Raw genomic sequence first — 7,493 nt, 5'->3', positions numbered from 1 at the left:
TAGGAGGCTTTTGAGTTTTGACGTGCTTTTACTTAGGCACGTGCGCCGCACATGTATGATACTATATGGATAAATCTTGGATAAAATATACGAACCCCCTTATGATTTTGCGAAAAAATACCTTACCCCCCTATCATTTAGAAACCTCTACATAAATACCCTAAATTTTATAACTAAAGTGGAAATTGACCTATAACCGGCTGAGAGACCTAGTGATAATGGGTAAGCGAGGTTTTTTTGAAAAAATTTTGAGTTTCATTCCCAAGATACCCTTCAGTTGCTATATTGAAGAGACATATTATGGCAGAAGAGATTTGAAACTATCAAAGAGTGAAAGGAAAAAGGGAGAAGATCTAAGGTATATCGAAATCGCCATGTCCACTTCTGCAAATTTTGGAGGAGGTTTGATAGATCTAAGGTATAAATGGTTTCGGTGCATCTGCAAGAAAAGAGCAAAAATCAAGATCGTGGAATCGAACAAATTCTTAAAAGGCAGGTTGTGTTACATTTGTGAAGATCAATCTTGCTCCTTTTGGACATGGTGCAATCCTTTAAGAAGGGATGGAATGGACAATGAATGTACTAGTCAAAGTCCAGAAACAAGATTAGACGAAAGTTATGGGTTTTCTCCAAGAGTGAACAGTAATAAAGGTATGCTGGCTGTGAACAATGGTGACATTTTGTTCAGGCTACATGCAGAGTTGAACACTGTTGAAGGAACTATGGGGATGTTGAAAGTGATAAGGATTTTGTCCTTTATTGTTTGTTGTTTATCTCTAGTTATTGCTGCTTCTAGAAAATAGTAATTTGGTTAGTGGCAGCATATGACGTACTAAATAATGTAATGATTTTAGTTTATGAAAAAATTCAAATTTTGTCATGGTTTGTATTCCTTAATGAAAGAAAGATAATAATTATACAACTTGTTTACTCATGAACCCTTAGTAATTTGGATAGTCATAATATGATAACCACAATCCAATATATGGTATTACAAAAAAGAGTAATAATGCCAATAATGTCATTACAAAAAAGAGTATCACTTACAAAACATGTTAATCCATTATATAATGTCTGCTCTAAAGATAGCATATATTCCATGACAACTTGTTTACATTGACATAAGTCCTAAAAATAATATCCATAAATTCCTGATTCTTATTTTTCTTAGATCTTTTGGATCAAGAATTGAGGTTGTTATCACTAACTGCAGTAGTGCTGCTTTGCTGAGATACTTGATGCACTGGTGCTTCTCTGGTTGGGGCTAAAGTGGAAGCTATTGTTGCCCTTCGCTGGTTATTGCTTGCTCGAGCATGCAACCAAATAGAAAATTTACTGCTAGAATAATTATCAAGAGTACATAGTGCTGAAAAATTCATGTACTTAAATGTACCTTGTACAACTTGGATTTGGGATGAGGAGGTTCCTTACAAGTTCTCCTATTATGGCCAGCTTTTAAATGTCTTTTACAGTATACTGTCAATCCCTTCTTGGAAGCTCTTTATGGATCTCTCGGTTCATCAGGACCTCTTCTCCTAAGTTTTTTAGGTCTCCCAAGTTGTTTCTTCACAAATAGTCGATTTAACAGCTATATTTCACTATCAATCTAGTGTTCTTTGGATGAAACAGCTCCAATGCTATAAGCATATGCCCTCAAATATGCCTCTTTACTATAGCACTCATCGACATAGTTTTCAACTTTCATCTGCATGTTTTGAATGGCAGAAATAGCATGCACACATGGAATTCCAGTCAACTAGAATGTACCACATGAACAGCTTCTACGTTGCAAGTTCAGAATAGAGGTTCTGTTGAACCTCAAATGATTTAACACCATTAAATATAGCAATACAATGTCTGCTCTTCTCTACCTTTTTGGATAGCTTTTCAACAATGTTTGGACACAATCTGCCTCCCTCCATGCCTTGTCTCTTCAATATCAATCGTTGCATTAACTTTCTTCTGAAAAATTCAAGAAGAGTCACAATTGGCTCGTCTCTTGCTTTTAAAATATAGTTGTTGAAACTCCCATTCAGGTTGTTGACTGAAATATCAGTCTTAGCAGCTATTCCATAATGTGCTCTAGACCCCAAGTGATATGGCAACCTTTTTAACCAAGCTGCAGCAATAGGGTTCTCTCCATTTTGTGGCTAAGCTATCTCCAAAACATTCAATGCTCTCTTGAAATCATCAACATTAGTTGCTGATGTAGTAGCCTAAAACAATTCCCTCAGTTCACTGTCTTTGAACTTTGCATTAAAATTCTCAAATAGATGTTTAAGGCAAAATCTATGTTCTGCACCAGGAAATAGCTCCTCTATAGTATGTACTAGGTCTTTTTGCCTGTTAGAAATGAAAGTATAAGACACTACATGGCCCCTTCGAATATGAGTAATCAGCTCTTTCAAAAACCAAATCCAACTATTATAATTTTCTGTTTCAACAATGACAATGGCTATGGAAAATATATTGCCATTCATATCCCTTCCAAGTGCTACTAACAGCTGACCTCCAAAGAGACCCTTCAAAAAGCAACCATCTATGCCAATAATTGGTCTACAACCTGCAAGAAAACCCTTTTTAAGAGCACCCAACCCATAGAACAGCCTTTGAAATGTTGCCCTTTGCTCAATAGACCTCCTGACTATTTGTATAGCTATATGACTGTTTGGATTTGACTGTTTAACCGTGGCAGCATAATCCCACAGCCGTTCATATTGTTCCATATCACAACCTTTGATTGCCTCCCTGGCCTTCCTTTTAGTCTTGTATGCTTTTTTGCTACTTATATTAATCATGAATCTTCTTTTGGCATCATTAATAATGCCATCCAGGCTACAATTAGGGTCATCTCGGACTTTCTCTTGAAACTTTCTGTTCAGATAAGTTGAGGTTGCATGTTTGTTAGTGTACTCTCTGTTGCAATGGTACTCTCCCTTTGGTATTTTGATCTGAAAAATGTCAGTCCTATTAATTCTGCTTGCATGAATCCTCCAAGAATGTCCTTTTGTACATTTGGTAGTTATCCTCCAATTGTCATTGTTGACATATAAAACTTCATATCCCTCTCTAATGCTCCATTCCACAAGTGCTTCTCTAAATTTTGTAAAATGAATGAATTTCTTCCCAACCTTTAATTCAAATTTTGGCTTGTTAAACTCCACTGTAGCATTGAAATATGAGTATTCAGTCCCATTTTCATCACCAGAATATAAGAAGTCTTCATCTACAGTCACAAGTTCATTCCATTCCTCAGCGTCTCCTCCATGCTGATGTTGTGGTGTGGACTCCTTATCTTCTGGTTCCTGATGTTGTTGCTGCTGCTCATTCAAGTCATCAGTTTGCTGATTTGATTGGTCTCCTCCATGCTGATGTTGTGCTATGGATAAATCATCTTCTGGTTCCTGATGTTGTTGCTGTTGCTCATTCAAGTCATTAGTTTGCTGATTTATTTGAGGTACAGTTGAACCAGCAGTTGCAAAGATGTCCTCATCTTCTGCAAATTCTAGGCCCTCTCTCAATCAATTCAGATTAAGTTCTTTATTTCCATCACTGTGGTGATGTTCTCTGTTTCCATCCGGATCAATTTGCTATTCTCTGTTGACTTGATTTGGTTCTATGTCAGAATTACCCTGCTGCTCTTCTCTATTGACTGTCTGCTTCTTTGTGAAAGTTACCTTAATTTTCCATTCTTCTGCACTTTGGTTCACTGAAGAAACTTCTTGCTGGCTGTCGACAGCATCTATTCTAGTATTCTGCTGAAATAATTTTCTTACAGATTTTCTAGCTACTCTCTTCACACATTGCACCACAATTTGTCTCTTCCTCACTGGAGTTTTATTACCCTTTCTTCTGTTTTTCTTAGTTGTTTCGAAGGGATTTTGTGTGCCATCATTAGTTTCTACATCTGCTGTGCCATCTAAGTCATTTTCTTGCTGTCTTGCATCACCAACATATGGTTCAAAACCAGTCAGATCAATAGGATTTTGTGAAGTTCCAGCAAGATTTCTAATTAGATCTGAATTGATTTCTGAAAAACTTTCATTATACGGTAAAACAAGTGAACCATCATTCGTCACTCTTTCGAATAAAAGCTTGCCATCTGGTGAAACAATTTTGATAGATGTCTGACCTGCCTCTACATATATATGCATATAAGAAAGCCCTTCATAAATGGCAGTCAACAATTCTATGTCCATGTCATCATTTATTGGGTTAACACCTACATCCACATCATGGTCTGGAATGGAATACCAAAATTTTGCACATGCTACTTGTTTTTCAATTTTGGAGTACATGTTCAACAATGAAAATGCTGATAATTCATCAAGGTCGCATTTGTGAAATACTCTCACTAAATCACTTGTATACCTAATCTTGGGATGATGTATAAATCGCCCACCATAGTGCATGTGGATATTCACTGTCCTAAAAAGATCTGACATGGTCCCCAACCTAAATTATTTAATCAACATTTTCAAGAATTCAAATATAGATTAATAAACTATATTAAGTTACATCACACTTTCAGATTATAACAACAATTAGTTATAACAATAATCAAATTATATAGCGAAATCTGATTTAGTAGTCAAATCCAGACCCAACACATATTATTTCCTCCTGACATCAACCACATACTCCAAAAAAGACCCACTTACTCCAAAAAAGCTAAAAAAAGTTAAGAACTTTACATTTTTTAACCCCATTTTTTCTGATAAATCACCTACATATGGACCACCAACTATAAAAATGACAGAAACCTCATAAATTAAGCCCCAATATATAGTGGAAAAGGAATAAACAAATTAGAAAAAGAATACAAATCCTAAACATCAAATGGACTGAATATTGAACAAAAAGCTCTGATTCTTACTTAGAAATGTCGAGCAAGTTTCACGATCAGATACAACCACCAATCTGACCTTCCCTTCTTCGTGACCGAATGCAGCCACGTCGATTCACGATATTTCAGCAACAATTTAGTATACAAATCCCTTGTTTTAGGGTTTTTTTCTTACACTGGATGAACGAGAGAGAGTCTGTTCTTAATTCTCTCTTCCTCTCTATTATAAATGAGGGTATTTTGGGTATTCGACCTGCAGCCGGTAACTCAGCTGATTAAAAAGTCAATTTCCACTTTAGTTATGAAGTTTAAGGTGTTTATGTGGAGGTTTCTAAACGATAAGGGGGTAAGGTGTCTTTTCGCGAAATCATAAGAGTGTTCTTTGTATTTTACCCATAAATCTTTGTTCTAGTAGAATTGAGTAGAGTATATAAGGTTAAAATTTGAATGGAAATTAAAATGTTTGAAATTGAATATAACTTGGTTGAGATTGGATTAGACTAATATTTAATAATTGATAATTTCCATTATGATGATCTCTCAAGGAATGATTTCAACAACTATTAGAGCAAAACCAAAAATGTTGGTGGAATGATGTTAAGAGCTATATTTATCATTTCGATTACAAATTTTTTTCCAAGGCTCTAGTTGAATAGAGGGAAAGCAATATGAAAAGTATACATGACAGAGAAAATGAGATAAAAGAAAAAGGAAATTATTATTATTATTATTATTATTATTATTATTATTATTATTAGGGTTAAATGCAAAAAATCCCCATGAACTATATACCTCATTGCAATTTACCTTCCAAATTAATTTTATAGGCGCTTTGCCCCCTTTCACTATGTAGTTGGACAAATCTATCCATTTTATCTTAAGCATTGTTATTTTTCTTTATTCCCTATCTTTTTCTTTTTGGATTCTTCCTCTTTATTTTCTTTAAGCATTGTTTAAATTAATATACTAGATTAATCAAAACTTATTTTTTCTTAATTTCTCATGTCAACATTTTATAAAAGAATTCTATGGTATAGAAGATTTTTTTTTTTAAATGTTGAAGCCAATATCATGTAAGAAATTGAACTATTCAAATATATAAGAACAAAATAGAGATATTGATTAATCAATTATTAATAGTATTAATAACAAATAAAAAATAAATTACTATTGTTGTTTATTCTTACCTTTTTATTTCACTGCAAAAAATAATTGTTAACTTTTCTTTCTTACGTGATATATAATAATTTACTTTTGTTATAAATAATTGAGTAATTGTAAACTCTAATTGGTTTATAGGTATTTAAATTGTTGAATTACTGGATTAGTACACTTTTACAATATAAGCTACATATATTTTGTGATAACAAAGAGTTTATGATGAATTATTAAGAATGAATTTAGCAAATAAACGAATAAAAAAAGTAGTTCAAAAAATATTAAAAATTTTGATGTAAGTCTTTTAGCACTGAAGGGAAACATTGGCTAGTTCCATGAGAGGAGGGGAAAAAAGAAAATAAAAGGAAAAAGAAATGGGAGAAAAGGAGAAAAATGAAAAAAAAAAAAGAATAGAGAAAAAAGAAAAAAATGGGTGTGTTGTCCAAACATATAATTCAATGGAGTAAAATGCCTATTAGGGGGTGAACTACGATTAGATATATAGTTTGTGGGGGGTTTTTTTACATTTAACCCGTATTATTATTATTATTCACGTGCATGTTTGACAAGCAAAAATTGTGAGGAACAAGTAGTTAACGGTAATTATTGAAATTATTTTGTACTTAAATAGATCGCCCCATAAAAGTTTACAATTTTTGTGAGACAAAGAATGCAGAAAAATCATGGGAAAATGCATGAGCTGATTCCTTAAGTTCGTCATTTTTTACGTTCTTATAAAACTTCCAACATACAGTAAGCAGAAAGTTATGCTACACTACTCATTTCCTGGCGGTGCCTTTGTTGGATTGCTTCCAGAGGATCTGACCTTATGTTACCCATGGTCCCAAAATAACCACATGCCTTTTACTAAATTTGTTTGTTTCAGAGTGAAAACTGGATTATATACGTCCAACTTTTGTTCCTCTAATTTTGAAGTTTTATCAGTCCCAATTGCAGTAACTTGTCTGTTGACCAAACTCCTAGATATCTTGGCCTCTTATTGAACACAGCAGAGTGTCCCTTTTGCACCTAATTCCAGTTAGTCTATGCTTGATCATGACCCACTGCAGCAGGTTCTGAATTCCACCCTTGCTATCAAGTGTAGCATTAGGATCCAGAACCCAGTAATATCTGAGATTAATGGGCAATAGATTTGCGTCTGTACCTTTTTTTTTTTTGGGTTTGCCAAGAGATAATATGAATGCTTGACTCTTGTTTTGAGAATTAGGCATTATTTCTACCCTTCTGAGAAGGACCCTACATTAGTCCTTGGTTTCTAATGAGGTGCCTCGAGATAAAACTAGGACTTGTGAGTATTTGGAGACTAGGAGAATCTGACTAGGGATTTGACTGGGATTGTTTCATTCATAAAGATTTCAGTCAATATTTCTTCGGGAATGTTGTCCTAGGTAGTTTCCAATTCCATTTTTCAGGTTTGAGAGATGGGGCAGCTGCTCAGAATTAGAAAGACCCCCAAGAAAGAGTGGAG

This window comes from Coffea arabica, chromosome 5c, assembly GCF_036785885.1.
Source record: "Coffea arabica cultivar ET-39 chromosome 5c, Coffea Arabica ET-39 HiFi, whole genome shotgun sequence".
NCBI classification, from domain to species: domain Eukaryota; kingdom Viridiplantae; phylum Streptophyta; class Magnoliopsida; order Gentianales; family Rubiaceae; genus Coffea; species Coffea arabica.
The sequence above is the reverse complement of the archived record's forward strand: the minus strand, read 5'-3'. Positions refer to the sequence as shown.